Source organism: Tinamus guttatus, unplaced genomic scaffold (assembly GCF_059628265.1).
Source record: "Tinamus guttatus ecotype Peru unplaced genomic scaffold, ASM5962826v1 Tinamus_guttatus_pri_ptg000208l, whole genome shotgun sequence".
In the NCBI taxonomy this organism is placed as follows: domain Eukaryota; kingdom Metazoa; phylum Chordata; class Aves; order Tinamiformes; family Tinamidae; genus Tinamus; species Tinamus guttatus.
The window spans coordinates 3,864,149-3,884,119 of NW_028288742.1; positions in this window are offsets into that span (position 1 = coordinate 3,864,149).

A 19,971-nucleotide genomic window follows, 5' to 3' on the forward strand; every position below is an offset into this window, starting at 1 on the left:
TTCAAAGATCATATTCAAAGAGACTTTTCCCATGCGTGCAATAATTAGAATATTCCTGTCAGCCACAGCCATTTTACATGGGCTTTTGCTGTTAAATTTGTGTTCTGTGAAAATTTACATTCATTATTCCCTTGACTGGCTGCATATGTCAAAATCTGTATTAAAAATAAGAATTTATTTACAATATTTACCTGTGAAGTCTAAACAGATGTAGCACATTCAATTCATTACTATGTGCATTGCGGTGTGCTTATTTCTATGCTAGATGGGCCATGTTCACATAAGAGCCTCTTACATTGCAGTGTACCCTTGTCTTTCTAGAGGAGCAGTATGTCTCCTCTCTGATCTGAGTCCCCCTCACAGCCAGAAAACATGCAGCAAAGCCAGGTTCTCACATCTGGGGTTTGCTATAGCAAGTAAGTGCATCGACCATCCTCCCTGGTTATGCAAGTATCTGAAAGCTGATCAGCCAGGTACATCTCTAGTTACAATAAATCCTTTCCATTTCTGTCTGGGCCTAACAGAAAGACTTGATTTTTACTTTTCCCTGTCTTCATTATCCATCCACAAAAATGTATGTGAAGAGTCTTTTAGGCCAGGCTCAAGGCTCACTGTCCTTGCTTTGCCTGCAAGGCCAGGGTGCCAGGGGAAGCTCTAGATGCTAGAAACTTCTTTATTGAACATGGGTCAGAGTCTGCAGGCATTCTTCCAGGACACTGGAGATTTGAAGCTGTATTTACATGCATAACAAAGATTGTCCTGGATGATCCTCTCTGCTATTTATCGGACTGCTGGAAGGTGAGGACTGAAGCTGTTTCTCTGGAAGCCATAACTCTCTGTTGTTCAGCATGCTGCTTCACTGCTTTTTCTACAACAACCTAAAAAAAATATTCAAAGTTGTTTTCTTCTCGCCAAGAAGTGAATTATTAATACACTAGCCCTAGAGAAGATGATTGGGGTGGATGGCGGAGTTAGGTTACTGTGAAATGTGCAAAAAATTAAACACTTGATTCAGGTGCTTATCTAAATCACAAAGGAACCACCCTGACTTGAAAACAGTAGCATGGTCTATGTGTTTTGTTCAACACTAGTCATGGGTGATGGAAGAACGAGACATCTTACAATTGATCTGGACAGTTGATTTGGTTAATCTAAATTAATTAAGCTGTACTTTGCTCATTACACATTATTACTGGAGATCTGGAAAGGACAATTAGGAACAGAAAAAAACAACAGTAAGTTGTTATTTCTATGTCTGCTGAAACATAAATGCTCAGTTGTTCAGTCTCATTCTCAGGCAGGCAGATGTGCTTCGTTGCCTCAGTTATTAAATCAGTGACTCTAAGTGGTGCAAACAGATTTTGATTGGGGTAAATATCTGGTGATACAGGACTGGGCCAAAGCTCAAAAGCATCCCTATCCATCCCTATCTAGATGGGGAAAAAGGTTAGGAAAATCAGGAAATACCTAGTTCTTGCCAATAGACTATAAAAATATGCAATAATGAATAGGAAAAAAATGTTTTAAGTAAGATTTGCAGTAGAACAAGCTAAGATCAGAACAGATGTTAGCCGGGAAGTGTTTTAAGTAAGACCTCAAGAAATTGATACTGAATTTGTTGATGAACAGGCATAAGAAATAGAAGATAAGCAGAAGGTTAATAGGGTTTGTATGTAATCATCCTCTAGATACGCTTATATTAACCAATATCTTGAAAGTATGGTTGAAAAATCTTTGAATGTTCTGTGTTCCCCTCCTCTTTAATATGACAATATTGGGCCAGTTACTGGTTACTTCCATCACTAGTACTGCTTCAGCATTCACATGACACTTTCTCACCAGAAGTTTATTGACCTAACTTGTATGCAGTAACAGGAAAGAAGGGAAAATGAAAACTTTCCCTTCCCTGTAGTGTGACCAGACCCAGAAGTTCTACTTGAATATATCACAAAAACTGACAAATATGTAGTACTGCCAGCTCCAATAGTTTAAAGCATATGAGTCAAGTCTTCAAAATTCCAAAGAGGTGACTTAAAATCTTAATAAGAAATGAAATTTTAGAAATCTATGTTGCTGTTTCTTGGATTTTGAACCAAGTGCATTTGACACAATTTCCTCTAGCAGTTGTGAGAATTTTAGTTTGTTTTGCTCTTTTTAATAAGGATGGATACACATATGAATCCAGGAGTTTGGAACTTACAGGAAAAAAAAAAAAAACAACCCACTAAGTATCTCAAGGTTCCTGAGATTCATGACATTGTCATAAGAAGTAGTAACATTTAAAGAAAACAAAAAGGGAGGGCCACATCCATATTCCTCCTCTGTCACTCAGAAAGAGCTTGAATTTGGTAAAGATGCAGCGTGAATACCTTCCTTGGATACTGTGAAGGAACAAGGATATCCAAATTAATCCATTTTCTATGTAGTGGCTGGAAAACAGGAGGCAGTATAAGAACCGGAGCACTACAGTAGAGAGAGCTGCATCTTAGAAAGCAATATTAGCTATATATTACCTCGAGTAATATATAATTAATATGCAAAAATAATTTTCAAGGACATTTAGGAGTGGGTCTGCTTGCAGGGAAAAGGAGGAAAGATTAAAGGCGTCTGAGCCTTTATCTTATCATTCACTATCTCTGCTTTCTTGCGGTAAATGGCAACACACTTCTTCCCATTGACACTTTCCATCTCCATGTCCTGATGTCCTGATCCACCATAGCACCTCTCTGTAGGTGAGGCATGGGAAACACCACAGAGACCAAGGAAAAATTATAACTGTTATTATTGAATATTTGTGCTCATGACCCTGTACGTTTGTTGGGATGCCATTGTGAAAGACTCTGTATGCTCAGCTCCATAAAATAAAAGCAGCAATCCCTGCTCCAAAGAGCTTATGCCTAAACCAGTTGGAGGGGAGACTCCATCATAACTTCTGGGATTGGTCAATGGACTGAACCCACTTTCCTCTCCTCTGGCCGGGATGCTGCCTGAGGAGACTCCTTGAGCTTGAAAGCCCTCTCCTATCTTCTTGGGTGAGTGATTATTGCACATTTGTACATTAGAGCTAGCTAAGAACTCCACGCTATAATAGTTTCCTGTACTGACGTGTGAAACCTGCTTTGTAAATGTTGCGTTTGAATAAATCATGCTATTCATGAACTTGGCTCCTTGTTTTGAAGGCGGTCAGACCTACAGTCAACAGACTGTTTGTGAAGGCAGTGCTGCCAGAGTCAGGCCAATAGCTGCCACAGTGTTAAGAGATGCTACCACAGTATTAAGAAGAGATGAGTCTAGTCACCCGCAGTCCCTCTAATCTCTGAGAATCAGCTGAAACACAAGGGGATTGATCTCTTACCAAATTAGACCCCTGCCTTCAGATTTCAACAATATAAGTTAAGGGGGAAAAAAAACACACACACAGAAAAAAAATTGGTACTATTTTGAATCTTGCCATTGAAATGGAGACTTTTAAAGCCTCTTTCATGTCTGCTCCTCTTTCCAACTCTCATTGCTCCTACCTATTTAAAAGGTGAATTGATTTTTTTTTAGAAGAAACTGTTCATGACATATTATTGTAATCTTAGTTGGGCTTCTAACTGCATAGTATAAATATTCCGTATATATAAAATCAAATAATTATCTAGATTTAACAAAATATCTCTGCAATTGAAATGACATATAAAGCATAAAACTTCTGCTATACTTTAACATCAATTTTCACTAATGTATGCTCCTTTTCTGTTTTTGAACAGAGTTCCATAAATTTTACCATCTTAACTACCTTTTAAAGGTAGTTTTAAAGATAAGTACTCTAGATCTAAGAGAACTATAGGAATAAAAAAAGTATTAAAGAGAAAAACAGGAATAAAAGGTGCATTTTTCCCTTGTATTACTTTCCTGTATCAAAAAACTTTGTTTTACATACACTATGTTTTAGTAGACATTACAAACTTTGAGTTTGTCCTATCTATTAGGTGCCCTGAAGTATATTAAGAGCTACATTAAGCATACCTATTTTGTTTGTTTTTTTATTGTTGCCAACATGTGGGTTTCACATTTCATGTGTGTACAGAACTTCATAAAGATATTTGAGAAACAAAGGTTAATAATAATTGTTCAGACTTGAACTGGTCATTCTCCAGTGACACGGGTTGATCTCTAGGCTTCAGACTCTCACTAAGTTTTTGAACTGGACATTTACTGAGGTGTGTATTTATCTTCTGTTAGAGAACTGAATATAAGATAGAGGAGTAAGTACATAAAATATTGTTTTTGAGCACCTTTAGAAACATGGAATCCAACACTCTCTATAGGAGCTCTGTAGGAGAATTTTTCACCAAGTTTCTCTAGGAGAAATACTGAGTAAATTTAACCTACTTCATAATGCTTAGCTACTTGACTTGTTCCAATATATTCTTCTAAACAAACAGGCATCTTTTATAACCTAGCAGAGAATGTACTGAATCCTCGAGGTAGGGCACCAATTAAAGTTGCAGATAAAGAAAAGAGCTGGACATAGTAGTCATAAATATATCAATTGTTAAAATTGTTTATCAAATACAAATGATTAGAAACACCTAGGCCTGCTAATTGCTCAAAATGTAGGCTCAGTCTATGAGAAAAACTGGAATCCTTTTCATTTTCCTGATTCTCTTTAAACTAAATGTCACCCATAGAAGCTTTTTTTTTTTTTTTTTCCCCTCTAGGCCTGTCAGAATTTCTTTCTTTTTTTTTTTTTTTTTTTTTTTTTTTTTTTTTTTGTCAGAGGATTTCTAGGAAGGTTTGCAACACTGAATACAGGATGGTAAAAGCAATACATATACTGTGTTATAAACATCTCTAGTTTGGTACTGTCAAGGTACAGGCAGATTGTGCTACTTACGCTGAGAAAAATGTGGTCTTTCATGTTGCCTCATTTGCTATGTCATGACAATACCAAGAAGGACAATCATCAGTTGGGAATTTACCTGAAGCAAAAGGAAGATGTCTTCTATAGTGAACTCTTAATCACCCCTTCTCCCCAGGACATCTCTCAGAATTGTGGTTGTTTGGTGAGGAGGATGCATCACAATGCATTCCAATTATGCCAAGTATCTGAATATTAATTTACTGCAGATTGGAGTCCCAGAAGAAATATGATGAGAAAACAAGTAAAGACCTTGAATTCCTCTTTTTGTTCCCAATAACAGAAAGCACTTACAAGTTTGGTCTTTTTGCATCCATTTATGTTAAATGGTGCTATCCTTGTTTTCTGCCTTCAGTCTATGTGCTCTCCTAGCTCAATCCCAAATTTTAGGAGCCATATGAAGAATTTCCATCTTCTTCATATTTTCTGGAGGGCAAAGACTGACAGAGAAACTGCTCTGCTTTGCTATTTGTTATACCAGTCTAAATTGATAGTTCAGACAGGCATGTGGGCTTGTGGGCCTTAGACATCTCTGCAGGCTGTCAGTAGTCATGACAGGCTGTAAGCTTGCTCTAAGCTACCAAACGGATCAGCATCTCCTGATATATCTCCTTTCCTCAAGCTGGATGAAACCTGCGCACAGGAGATCCCCTTTAGGTGATCTTATCCTGGCTGCCACTCTCACTAAGATTGAGCAGCATTGATCCAGTCTACAAGGCAGAGAGAGAAATATTTGTGGAACAGAATAATTTTCTGTCAGACTTGTTTGATTATGTGCTGCGTAATATTAACCAATTGTGATTTGACAGCCATATTGGACTGTGTTAAACAAATGTCCATTAGCTGGAAGAGGAGATCGATAAATAAATTGATGACCCTGCTTTCCCTTTATGCAATGCATATTTTTAGATATTCATTGCATATAGGAATATGTTGTTGTGTTGGAAATAAATAGTGGAACAACAATATATACTCAGGAAAAGGATAATATATTTGGAGGACAGAGAGTTTAAAATCATTGTAAAAAAAGCAGTAGTTTCGGAGGGTACAGTGTGTTGTTGCTATATTGAGAGCTCATTTATTTCAACTTGCTTTGTTACATTTTTAAATTGTTCTCACTGTTTATTTCATACTTTAATTACAGCCTAGATAAATCCCATCTATTCTTCCGTTAGCCACTCTGACCTTTGATTTTAGAAAATAACTGTTATGGAGCTTTTTAGTGATCATTTCTCTTCTTTTTTCGTTTGGGCTGTAGTTAAGCTGTTTGCATGTAATACTCGGTTTGCAGTTTTATTTCTGATTAACCTGCATTTTGTTAACATTTGTTAGCACATATACTTTCACATATACTTTTTTCTTTAGTACTTTCTACTTTAAATACTTTTTTCATTTATCTTTTTTAATATTCTCCCATCTTTAAGGGACTGTCTCAGATATATCATTCCCTGTGTTTGCAGAGTGATTTTACACGTACCTGAAAATGAGAGTTCTTGGGAATTCTTAGTTAAAGATTATTACATGAAAATATTAATACATCAGAATATTAAATCTTCAAAATCAAGTTTCAAGAAAATGAATGTGTTCCCACCCAAGAATTGTAATCAAGTTACCCTTGTAGAGTTAAAAGTGAAAGAGAAATGGCTCTGTGACCAGATTTGAATGGTGTACTTAGGAGACCAGTCTTTGGAATAGATGCTGTATCAGTGGAGCTGTATTGAAAAACAGGGAGGTCCTGGAAGCAACATATGCACAGCAGAAACTCAAAGACTGAATAAAACATATGTGGAAATACTGAACTCATTTTTTATGTCAAATAAAGTACGGTGACAAAAGCGGAGGCATCCTATTGAGAGACACAATCCTGTTACAAAGATCAGACTGGCAACTTAAAATAGGAACCAAAATTGGCCAATTTCATAAGCTGACTTGAAGAAGACTTCCTTAGCTTCATAAATTGACAGTGTTTACAGATAAGGATAAAAATGTTAAAATTTTGGAGTCTGAAAGCATGTCTGATCATCAAGCCAACTACCTCTCTTCAAGCAACTGAGCCAAGAAACATTTTTCAGCTTGGTGTTGCACTTGCTTAACACCATTGATAGCTGTGGGGCATAAGGGCATGAGCTAAGGGCTAACAGAAGTTAGAAATGCATGTAAAAAGTCCAAAAATGAGTCCTATTAAACTGGACTATATGAATAAACAGAGAACACAGCAACAGTGAGTGATTACTTGGGGCAAAACAGTCTGGTAGCCAACTGATTGCAATATGCTCTACTAAATTTAGATTAAGTGTTGTACATACTGGTAGATGATGTGCACTGCGGTCAAATATCTTGGTCTTGTTTGTTGCTTTATTGATTTGGTGCTTAGGTCTGAACTGTTGTAAATTCTTTCACTTTTCCATTTTTCCATGCAGACTGTTAAATATGCTGCTAGGGTGCTCATAGCTACAGCCCTGTTTAAAGCCTGAGCTGAAAATTGTTTCTTTTCTCAGCATTCTTTTGTTATTATTTTCTATTGCCTACTGCTTTTAGAGCCTAGTCATGAGCAAAGCAATATAAATTTAAATTGTTATTGCTGAAGTGTTGCAAAAGCTGTGCCTATCAGCTGAAGTGAATCACTAAAGCTACCTAATGATTTAAGCTACAGCTATTTTTCATGCAATTAAAAAATGTGCATGGCATAAATATATGACTGACCAGGTTTACTCTCATTCACACTGGCAAAAAAAATGTCATCATTCATGTATGCATTTGACATTTTGCATGACAGGCTTTTCAAATGTTATGAATGTAAAGCAATAATCACTTCACAGTGAGATTGTTTTTTCTAGAGTGGTCATAAAAAAGATAAATAACTGAATGGAGGATAGATTTTTAAACAGTTGTGAGAATGCTTTCCAAACAGATTTTTTTTTAATTACTTGTCAAATACTGCTGCTAAATATTTAATATTGTTGTCCCCCACCTATGTATACAGAATACCTGCAGTATATTCAACATATATGTGACTACCAAGAAATATATTACAAATTGCAGTGTTTGGTCAACCTGGTCTTAAGGCTATCCCTTTCCATCATTAGCTACTGCTTCTTTTGACTTTTCCAAACTTTAATCCTTTGTGCCATTTCAGCCTGGCATTATTTTCTTTCTGAGCAAAACTTCAGATGAAAGTGTTCACCCATTTCAGAGAATACTATGAGAATAACTTCATCCCTTGGAAAATTTAAAGTAAAATCAAGTAAAATTAGATAACCTTTGAGCTCCCAAGTATAACTTTGAAGGCTTTCTGTCAGGTTTTGCAAGGAAACATCCTTTGTTTTGTTTGTGTTCCTTTTGGTGTTTTGCAGGATGTTTTGAGCAAACTATAGACACTGAAAAAAAATTAAAGATGAAGATTTTCATATTTCTACATGCTTATAAAGTATAGTATGAATTCTAAACTAGCTGTAATATCAGCAGCTCTAGAAAAAAGGCAGTTCTGGCAGTCATAAACAAAATGGTTCAAGCCCAATTGTCAACAGACTAGGAAAAATTCTGTGATGTGGGAAGGAGGAACAAAGCTTCAGTGCAGATAGGTAAAGAAGGAAGAAAACTAAAGTTTCACAGTATGAGGGAAGGAGTTAATTTTGAAGAGAACCAGAGAAGAGAAAGAAGTCCATATGGATGGGCAGTGATGCTGGATCATGCATCCACTAGCACAGGTGTAGCCTCCTGCGCCACTGGCTAAGGGAGAGATCCTGTGGGGAAAATACCAGCTACGTTCATGATTACAGAGCATATGAGAATGCACCCACTAAGGCAAATCAACCAATTTTAATTCTGCCCTTTCCTATCCTACACATTCCTAATTAGCAGCTCACATTCTTCCACTAACATTACTGTAGTTCACGTTTAGATAAGAAATTATATATGTTATAATATATAACATATATATATAACATATATATAACACACATATACATAAAATAATATATATATATTATATATAATATAATATAATGTAATATAATATAATGTAATGCAATATAATATAATATATATATGTATATAACATATATATCACATATAACTAGCGGTGCTGAGTCTAGTTGGAGGCCTGTAGCTAGCGGGGTCCCCCAGGGGTCAGTCCTTGGTCCAATCCTGTTCAATTTATTCATCAATGACCTGGATGAAGGCACAGAGTGCTCCCTCAGCAAGTTTGCTCATGATACCAAACTGGGAGGAGTAGCCGATACCCCAGAGGGCTGCGCTGCCATCCAGAGGGACCTGGACAGACTGGAGAACTGGGCGGTGAAAAACCTCATGCAATTCAACAAGGCCAAGTGCAAGGTCCTGCACCTGGGGAGGAATAACCCCAGACACCAGTACAGGCTGGGGACTGACCTTCTGGAGAGCAGCTCTGCAGAGAAAGACCTGGGTGTCATGGTGGACAACAAGTTGACCATGAGGCAGCAGTGTGCCCGCATGGCCAAGAAGGTCAATGGGATCCTGGGGTGCATTAAGAAGACCATCTCCAGCAGGTGGAGGGAGGGGATCCTGCCCCTCTACTCAGCCCTGATGAGGCCACATCTGGAGTATTGTGTCCAGTTCTGGGCTCTACTGTGCAAGAGGGATGTGGAGCTGCTGGAGAGAGTCCAGCACAGGGTTACAAGGATGATCAGGGGCCTGGAACATCTGCCCTATGAGGAGAGGCTGAGGGAGCTGGGCCTGTTCAGCCTGGAGAAGAGAAGGCTGAGAGGGCTCAGTGTCTATAAGTACCTCAGGGGAGGCAGTGAGGAGGATGGTGTTGGCCCCTTTTCAGTAGTGGCCACTGACAGAACTAGAGGAAACGGCCAGAAACTGAAGCATCAAAAGTTCCACAGGAACTTAAGGAAAATTTTTTTAACAGTGAGGGTGACAGAGCACTGGAACAGGCTGCCCAGAGAGGTTGTGGACTCTCCTTCTCTGGAGATCTTCAAAACCCGCTTGGACGCAGTCCTGTGCCACATGCTCTAGGTGACCCTGCGTGTGCAGGGGGGTTGGACTAGATGACCTCTAGAGGTCCCTTCCAACCTTAAGCATTCTATGATTCTATAATTCCATAATAAGGTACATTATACAATAATAGTAGTTTTATTCTAAAAGAGAAAAGAGAATATTGCCATGTAAACATTTAAATCTCTGCAATAAAAAAAGATATTTCCTAGTTTTATACATAAAGGTGTGTTGAATATAAGGTTAAATGTAGCAGTAATACAAAGGCAGACATGTTTTCTGTATATAGTGCGAATTTGTGTACATAAAATAAAACAACTAGACTAAATAGACACTGGAGTTTAAAAAAAAAAAAAGAAAAAAGGCAAAAAGGCAAGTACGATTATACACACAGAGGACCTTGGTTTCCAAAGGAACAAAGCCACTGCTTGCATATTTAGGAAGCTGGGTATTGGTTCAGGAGTCCTGAGATATCTCTAAATTTCAAGTGAAGAAGATTATCAGAAATCTGGCAGAGAGCACCCTGCTGGTTCTGCAACAAGCCCAGTACAGCCAGAAGAAAAACTGGCCAGGAACACCCTTAGCTAACAAGAAGCATTTTTCCACTGCCCAGGCTTAAATGAATTGCCTGGCCATGAAAAAGACGATTAGTATAACCTGTATCAGTTAGAGCTATTTCCTGACAGCTCTGTCTCACTGTTTGCCTCAATTCAGTCCATTAAATACAACAGGTCAATTAAACAAATGAGGAATGCACTATGTTTCTGCGCAATATAGGAGAAAAATAACCCCAAATTTACAACAATTCTGAGAGGCGGAAATTAGAGAGAAGACTGGTCCCGATCCATGTCAGTGGGATTAGGGCCAAATCAGAGGAAAGTCTGAAATGGAAAAGGCTGGACATCTGGCTCCAATTTCTTGACTTCTCTTGATTTCTTTAGTGTTTTCAAGGAAAGAGGAAAAAAAAAAAAAAGAACACGGAAATAATGTCCAGTTCCACAGCATTAGAGATTGATTTCTTTAGTGTTTTCAAGGAAAGAGGGAAAAAAAAAAACACAGAAGTAATGTCCAGTTCCACAGCATTAGAGATAACCAATAAATAGAATGAAGAAGTTTTCACTTTATATAACATTTACATATCATAATGAAAATTTCAAGTGGCATTTATTGGATCAACCATTTTTTAGTATTTATCTTATTTTCATATTAACTTCAGCCATATGTTTTCAGAGACATTTAATAACAAGTGCTAATAGTCAATGTTGCAGTTCCTATCTTCTGATACTGCTAGTCCTGATATTTCATAGGTCATGTATCCTTCAATTATTTCTATTTTCTAAATCAATGTCTTGAAAGAAAGACAAGACTTTAATTCAATTGAAATATATAATGGATGTGAAGTAATATGCCAAGAATAGCATTCATCTCTGTCCCAAAGCAGATGCAACAATCTGATTCCTAAATCAAATAAATTCAATAAATGGGAGAGAACTAAGGTGCTTGTGCACCTCCCAGAAATCTTTACTATCTTACAAATTTATGGAGTCTCATTTCATGGCATAGATCAGGAACTAGTGGGTCAAGTTTCCTTAACGGTTGTTGCAGTAATGTCTACAAAATCTATTCAAAATTGGAATACAATGCAGAGTATTCTAGGACGTACATGGAGTTCTAGGATGTGCACAAGTGCAATCTATTAATACTGCAATTTAAGATGGAAAAGTGAAGAGTTCTGACAAGTGCGAGGTTCAGCATTTTTTAAAAAAACAAAGGAAGGTCAAGGCCAATGGTGAAACCTAGAAAACTATAAAAAAGGGGGAAGATAGGAAAGTTTTCCACATTAATAGCTGAAGTAACCAAACATAACTCAGAGTGATCAATTTCTTCAAGAACTCAGTGAGAGAAGTTCCTCCAAAAGGATTTTATACCAGAACACTCAGTGAGATGTGAGTTCTTCTTAGCCTTTGGAGCCCTAAGAAGTCCATTCTCATGGGTTTTCCTCCCTTTTGGTCTACCCCGTCACCAGCAGAAAATAATATACTTCTGATGACTTTTTAATAAGAATAGAATACATATATTTATAAATGGAGCATTGTCCTTCCATACTTTTGTTTTCTTAGGACATTTTAAGGCAGAGTCGAGTATTTACTCCGGTAGCTTGTCCGGCAACTGAGCTTTGTCTTGGAGGCAGCATTTGTCTTCTCATTTAAATCTGGAAAGTAGGTATAAAATCACATCTGCAGAGGAGGCATTATTTAGTTACTTAGTACTGAATGTTATTAATATGCCCTTCACAAATCCTGAAATATCCTACTGCTCTTTTTCACTTCTAAAAAGATTGGAAGAATGTGACTGGAGAGACAGACTGCAGGTATATACTGTCTAGCTTGGTTATAATGAGCTATTCTCTTCTTTTCCTCTGTGGATGGAAGATTTAATACTTCAATGTCGTTTTAAAATAATTGCACTTATTTCAAATACCCTCCTAATGCCATATTTCTTTCTTAATCTTTATTATTATTTTCAGCGTTCTCTCTTTTTCCTCTCCTGATTATACTACAAATCTGCAACCTGCTTTCTACAGCTTTAGTGTAGTCATAGGTCAGACTAAAGATTATTCATTTTTTTCTGTTCTATCACAATTCAGGCTGTGCACTGGAGTTGGGGTGGGAATCTAGTACTGGGAAGTGGCTCTTGCCTCTAGTGAGATCACAGGGTCTCTTCCTGCACTCATCTCAATGAAGGGAAAAGAGGTGCTACCCCTTTCTCTTGAATTTTCTTGAAGTCTGCTTGCAGAATGCCTGACAGCCTGTTTTTCATTTGTTTTTGTAGTTTCTCTGTGAGTCACAGGCTCTGTTTTTCAAAAACTAAATGTTTCCAGACTTCACTTACACCAATGCTGCTGTTAGAGGACGCATCTGAGCTCAGCCCTGAGGCTCTCTGTTCTCAGCAGGTTGCAGGTATTAGCATGATACCCAAACAGTGCAGTCATGAAGAAGCATCTGTGAGAATTTTCTAACTTAGTGCTAAAAGATACACCCAGATAGGTAGTCATGGAAGAAGAAATCAAGTGATGGAGCAGAAGGTCAGTAGGAGGAAATAGAAAATCAAGGAAGGGAAAAAGGATCCTGACAAAGTATTGTGGAGCATAACCTTGCCACTCTGCGAACCGTTTCTTGCAATTAAAAAGTTGTTGTTGAATTTGTTCTCTTTTCCTCTGAAGCACTCTAAAGCAGGATAGGTTTTCCATCTGGATTAGCCAATACAGAAAAAGGGCAATTTTAAAGGCAGTTACAACTTATATTAATGCATCCAAACCTTGATGGAAGAATTCTTCACAAGTGCGCATTGAGCTTTCCAATGGTTAAGAAAGATGTGCTTATGCAGTTGCTTTTCTTTTGTTAGGAAGGGCTAGACTTTCTCTAAGGCTGATAATCTTTATTACAGTGTGTCGTTTTCCTATTTATAGGAAAGGCGAACTAAAATTCTGCTTTTAATATGGATCTATGTACCTAATTTCTGCAACTAAGAAATTTCACATGTATGGTTTGTATTTTGTTTTCTATGGTTTTATACTGGTTTTAAATTAGTAAGGCTTAATAATAAATTCTTGTTAAAACGTCAGGAAAATATATTCTGGTAATCGTACTTTAATGGAATCCCAGACAATTCCTTAATTTTCAGCTGTCTTCAAGATCCTGTAAAGCTACATTTTTCCGGGGAGGAGGAAGAGGAAGTTTCAGTCAACTAGCTGCTTCAGCAAGGTATCACTTTTGGGCAAATATCTTTATTTGTCTCTAGTGTAACATAACAGCTCAGAAATTGCTTCAGACTGGCCTTACCTTTAATCAGGCCAAATAATAACTTGCTTGTTTTACACTAACTGATGTAATTTAGAATAAAAAGGTGTTGAAGCCGGTGCACTGATTGCCAAGTTAGAGAAGCAGAAACAAAGAGGCTAAACTGTATGCTTTAATATGATTCTTGCAGCTGGATCAACAAGTTCAGGTGAAAACTTCTAAGAAGCCAGTGTTTAATGAGCTTCGTCATGACACGGGCCAGGTTCAGGCAAACAGGTTGATTTATTATAGTTTTGACTTCATCCAAAGAACGTGGATTGTGCATTTTAAAAATTGACTTTAAGAGCCAAGTATCACAGAGGTGAATGAAACAGCAGCAGTTTAAATGGCTGACTGGCAGTGAGAAGCTTCAAAGAACATTTTCTGTGGAATCCTCCGAGATAAAATATTTTTAGTTTGACCATTAGCAAAACATCCTGCATGGCTGTAGTTCCTTATATATTGCAGAGTATACCTCCAAGATTTCTTAAATCAGAGAAGAAAAAAAAACGAACAAACAAAAATCCCATAGATATTTTCATTTTAGAATTATGGTAATCTTAGACATTGACTGTATACATTCAACCAAGTAGTTTGTAGTTCAAGTTTTACGTACTGAAAATCTGAACTTAAAAAAAATTTTGGACAGAATTTGAGCTGAATTTAGACTGGCAGAAACTATGGGGTCAGTTTTTGAGATAAAAGGTGATAGAGTAGGAAAAAAATCCTAATTATTTAAATAATTGGGGAAAATATTGGGATATTAGCAGCTTTTTTCTTCTATTTTTTTTTAAGTCTAGAGTTTTTTGGACTAGGTGATCTCCAAAGGTCCGTCCCTTCTGTGAACATTCTTCCTAATAAGACTTGATTAGAAAAAGAAGAATGCTATGCTTATTTCTCCTCTCATCCTTCACTAAAAAGCATTAAAATGAAGTTATGGTTGTAAAAAAGAGCTGACCATTTACCAGCTAGGAAATCTGTACTGTAAAATCGCACCAAAAAAGGACAGGAAAAGGGTAACTGGTGCACTACAAAGTAGTTTCAAACTGCCCTAACTTAACCCTGAATGAGGAATGCCCTGTTCATCCACAGATCCTCCACAGCTGTGATATTATTCTGTTCTGAAACAAGGACAGGCATCTAATGAGCAATCGGTGTTTTGGAAATTTCTTTCTGAACCTCAGAACTCCAAAATTTTAGTGACCAACAAAATACAGACACTTCTTAATGTTTTTATATATCAACTATAGCATACTATTTGCAAATGCAGCAGCAACCCTTTCAGAGGAAATTACTTGTAATAATGTTGAAAATGTGGCATCTACTAAAGCTATTGTGAAATTCATTTGCAATATCTTCTATCAATTCAAAAGAAAATATAATTCATTTTTATCATTAGAAGCTCTTAAGAACAAGTCTCATAGAAGATTCAAATACTTCAAAGTAAAACATGCTTCACACTCATCATAGCATCTCTTGCCTTTGAAGTGCTAGGAGAACTTATTTTTATTGGTTTTTAAAATACCATTTAAATTTGCTTACAGCTAGGTGACTGTGACTGCCACAGGTGCTAAACTACAAATAGATTTAAAAGCTGTTTGTTTTCAAACATCTTGTTTCTCTCTTCTGAGAACTTCTTCATCTCCAGCTGCAGGTACTTCAAAGAGAGAAATGAGCTGCAGCTGAGATCAGGAATATTTATTTTACTTTACATGGATGAACAGACCATTATTTAGAATTACAAGCAGTTCAAATTCCAGTAGAAGACAATTAACTGATGCTTTAAAACTAAACAACCATCCAACCTCTGATAAGCTGCTGCTTTACTTATCTAGGTTTCAGTATAATATTTTACTATGTAAGTATAGCTAGACAAGAACTCTGCTATTTCATTGCACTATGATCTTCCTGTTTATCTTCTTGAAACATGAAACCGAACCCCCTACTCACCTGCTAAGAGGTTATTAATATCTATCATAACTTTCAAGATTTAATCCCATATCAGATCCCATGCTGACCAATGCAATCACTGTTGTTATTTCTTAGTTCTTTACTGTTCTCTAATGAGAAGGTAGACATCTCTACTCATAGGAGAGGAAGGAGAAATGCTTCCTAATGTTCTAGAGAATCAACTGCTATGCTTAGTTAATATTAATGTCAGTTAAATTAATAGAATTTGAAATGCATTTATGTTTATAATATGTTTAAGTTGTTTGGTACAGTAAGTGAGCTATTTAGTTTGTTGAAAATAAATTTCCAAATTAATAATGTAAAAACTTAGGAAGAGAGCAAAGGGATGTTGACAAATAGGACAGTGGGTTTTTTTCATTATTTTCTTTGTAAAGGCTACAACAGGTGGAAGAGTGGTAAAATGTGGCAAAAAATTAGGGTTCTTTTTATGTTCAAACTTTAGATATCAGTACATGTTTTCTGAAAGTATGCGTAATATACACTAATGCAAATTTTCTACAGAATTGCTTTAAAATTTAAATTTTTCCAATTAAGATATTTAAATAAATTACTATTGTTGACTCCAACCATAGTATTATCATCCATTAAAAATACTTTCTGCTTTCAAGTCACATCTTATGACATGACTCGCTGTCATTTATGAGAAGGTAAAATAGGTATGTAAACTGTTTCAATAGCTATTAAATATGTTGAAAGTGTTTAATTGCAGAGCCATCAAATTATTATTCCAATATATTTAGAAAGTCTAATTTGAGTTACTGGTGAATAACCTTGCAAGTGAAAAACATAACTGAGTTTTACAAATGAACAAAGTGGTGTTTACAACTAGAGCAATTATAATAATGGTTTTGAAAGCAGCACAATTCTGTTATTTGGCTCATTTTTCTCCCCTGTTCCTATTCAGACACGACTGTTTATTAAAATCAAAGAATTTTTTTCTCCTGTGGTCTTTTGAAAAGGCAAAGAAAAAAAAAATGCCTAAAGCCATGTGTCGTTTGCCTTTGGAAGCTCTAAGATAAAGTTAAATGAATGCATCGTGAGACCTATCAGCTATAGCTTTTCTCACCGGCAACTTTTGGAAGACTACACCTGTTCTCTCTTAATTTTGGTGTTTAGAATGTGTATATATTCAGGAATTTATTTAAAAAGTAAACCACATTTAATTCCAAATCTTGATGCAATTTGATCGTTCCAAACCTATATTATTGTATATTTTCTCTCATTTTTCTTCCCTTTTGCTTTCCCTGCTACTTCCTCCTCCTAAAAAAAAAAAAAAAAAAAAAAAAAAAAGTCTGGCCTCTAAGATCCAAACCTCAAGGCATATGCTGGGCTAGATCTGCAGGCAGACAGTAAGAGGACTATTGAAATGTTTGCCTTTTAAACTCTTACTCCTTAGAGCCATGTTGCAATCATGGCCAGGTGCTTGTGTTCACTGCACAATGTACCAAAAAATTGAAGAGCAGCCAAATTACCCTCCTGTGACACATGCAGCTACAGTTAATCAAAAAGAAAATACCCAGAATGAAGTATCTTGAATCCCACATTTCTCCAGGGCCTTGATAATTTCTTCAGTTGTATTGGTTTCCTTCAGGATCCATAACCTACTGGGTTTTACTGAAAGGTAGAGGCTTTGACTTCTCCCTCCTGTTACTCTCAGTGCAGGTAAGGGCTGTGACAGATCCCTGGTTGCAAATTACTGCTCCATTTGGTCTTGGCTTGGACAAAGGTGTGCCAGGGTGGGTGCCAGGGTGGGTTGTAGTTGTACAAGTGTGCAATCATTCTGTCTCCATCTTTCATAACTAAATTTACGTTCACTTTGGTCATGATGGGACACAGTTGGAGTCCTCTGTATCAAAGGCTGAAGACTCATGCCTAGCAGAGTCATCCCAAGCATGTGCTATCCTTGAGATTATTTCCATGATTATGTAATAGTACTAGAAGGTGTATCTAATGATGTGTAAACCAGCCTCTCCCATAGTAATTCAGAATCTTCTAAGATTTATCTAGCTCAGGCTTTCTTAGAGCTACAGATGAATAATGAGCAATTCCTTTAAATTTGATATTCTTGATATCTCTAAGATGTGTTTTTTCAAGTCAAATATCAAAATATCCAGCCCTCTTGAAAACTTGGCATTTAGTTAGATAATTGTAAAATCTGAGCTCCAAAGGCTGAATGGTTGCACTGATCTATCTTTCCCAAATTAGTCCACATGAGTACGGTAGACAGGTCTGTAACAAGCTAATGATAAAATCCTGAAAAGGAAGGAGGAGGACCCAGGAAGCTGTGGTTCCCTCCTAGAACTCATAATGCTTGGCCTTGGAATCAAAATAATTCTTGAGACTTGTAAATAAAAGAAGCCAAAACCTCTGGATCATTCACTATGGCCAGCCTAGATGCCTTGGAAACCAATATGACATTGCTTCCCCTTGTTCCTATGATATATGTTCCTTTAAAGGGCATGAGCACCAAATAGGTGTTCACACCATCTCAAGTAGGATTAACCACAAGATTTATAATCTTTATTTATTAGTGAACCTTTTTCTTATTATTTCTGCTTTAATCTTGTCCATAGCAGTGGCACTTAGTGATTAATCAGCGAAAAAAAAAAAGTATTCAGGCAGACCCTCTGAGATCTCTTACTCTCATATCTGGCATGCATCTTATTTTGGAATAACCTGGAGGCATAAGAGAAGGGATGGCTCTTAGACAATATTTTAGAGAAAAGAACATGCTTCTGTCCTTCCAAACCTAATATTTTGTTTGTTCTTGCCATCTCTGATATTATGTTCAATCTCAGAAATTAAAAATACATTAAAGCATAATCCTTCTAGCCATTGCCAAAACTGATGCCACTGCTCTTTCAGAAACATAATCAAACACTTTTCATACTGCAATGCACTGACTTCAAGAACTTTGTTTTTAAAGTCAAATTATTTAAAAATATTGCTTCACCTTTTTTAAACTTAGCATATGATTTTCATCTAGATATTAAAAGATTGCAGGGCTTTCCAAAAAAACTAGCATTGCCAAAAGATATTTCTCTTGACTTTTCCCCACACTGGTATTGACACAGCTGTGTTAGTGAAGCTACTGGATTTGCCATGGAATTGAAGACTGGATATACATCTGGGATTTTTCCAATCTCTCCATTTGTGCTACTGATTATAGTGCTCTGCCTGAATTAAGAAAACAGTAATTTGTAGAACAGATAGTCCTTCTTCCTTTTCTCTTTCCAAGTGGGTGTGACATTATTACGTTATTACGGACTTGTTTTTCTTTGTGCTAAATGCAACAAAACAAGGGGGTGGTTAGTGTCACTGGTACATGTAAAAGAAACTGAAATATCTGCGTACTATGGCAAGCATGTGCTTTTCTCCTTCTACCAAGTACGGAGATGCCTCATTTAGGATGAGTAAAAGCAAAACTTTAGAATATTTTATGTGTATATTTACTATTAAATAAGGACAGTATTTAAAAAAAATAAAATCCTGACATGATAATAAATCATGCACTTAATTGTAACAGTGTGTGCATCACCTTTCACACTGTACTGGATTGACTTCTAAACAACTCATTTATTTGATTTCCTCCAGAACAGACTCAGCAATGCACTTGCAGGCCACTTTATGCATGCAAAGATCTCCCAGCTCAGCCAAGAGCTTAAACTTACTGTACTGTTCTAAATCCAAAATAAACTGTCCCAGGCTACGTGGCTGCAGCTCAAATACAGACCTCTGTTTTGGATTCTGGTAATGCTGTTTGGTTAATCAGTTTGCTTCTGCTGGTAAATTTTTGGTTAAAGAATATTTATCTCTAGGATGAAGGAAAGGAAAAGTCATCAAGGCTACTTCATCTTTGCCTAAAATAAAGACAGATGCGTCAAACACAAGCTAAGTATGTTTTGAACTAATAGAGGAACATGTCGTTCCCTTAGCAGTCCTCTTCAGTAGCAGGAGCCATGTATGTCACTTTCAGTCATGGGAAATGCCTGTGATTTTAAGGAATGCTAAATGAAATGAACTACTCACTTTGGCTCCTCTGATCCTTTTAAAAAATTAAGTTAAAGATTGAGCTTGAAAGTAAAATGCCTACTGCCACAAGCTGTTATTTAGTTTATTAAAGTGTGTTCTATTGAATAACTTATTATGGGGAGAGGGGTGGCCCTAGGGAAAATCTCTTCTTGGATTTTAAAGGGTGACACTTTGCGTGTTTCACAGCTCCTGAGTGCCTTAGGATACACAGTACTGCACAGCATCTTCCCACAAAGGGCCTTT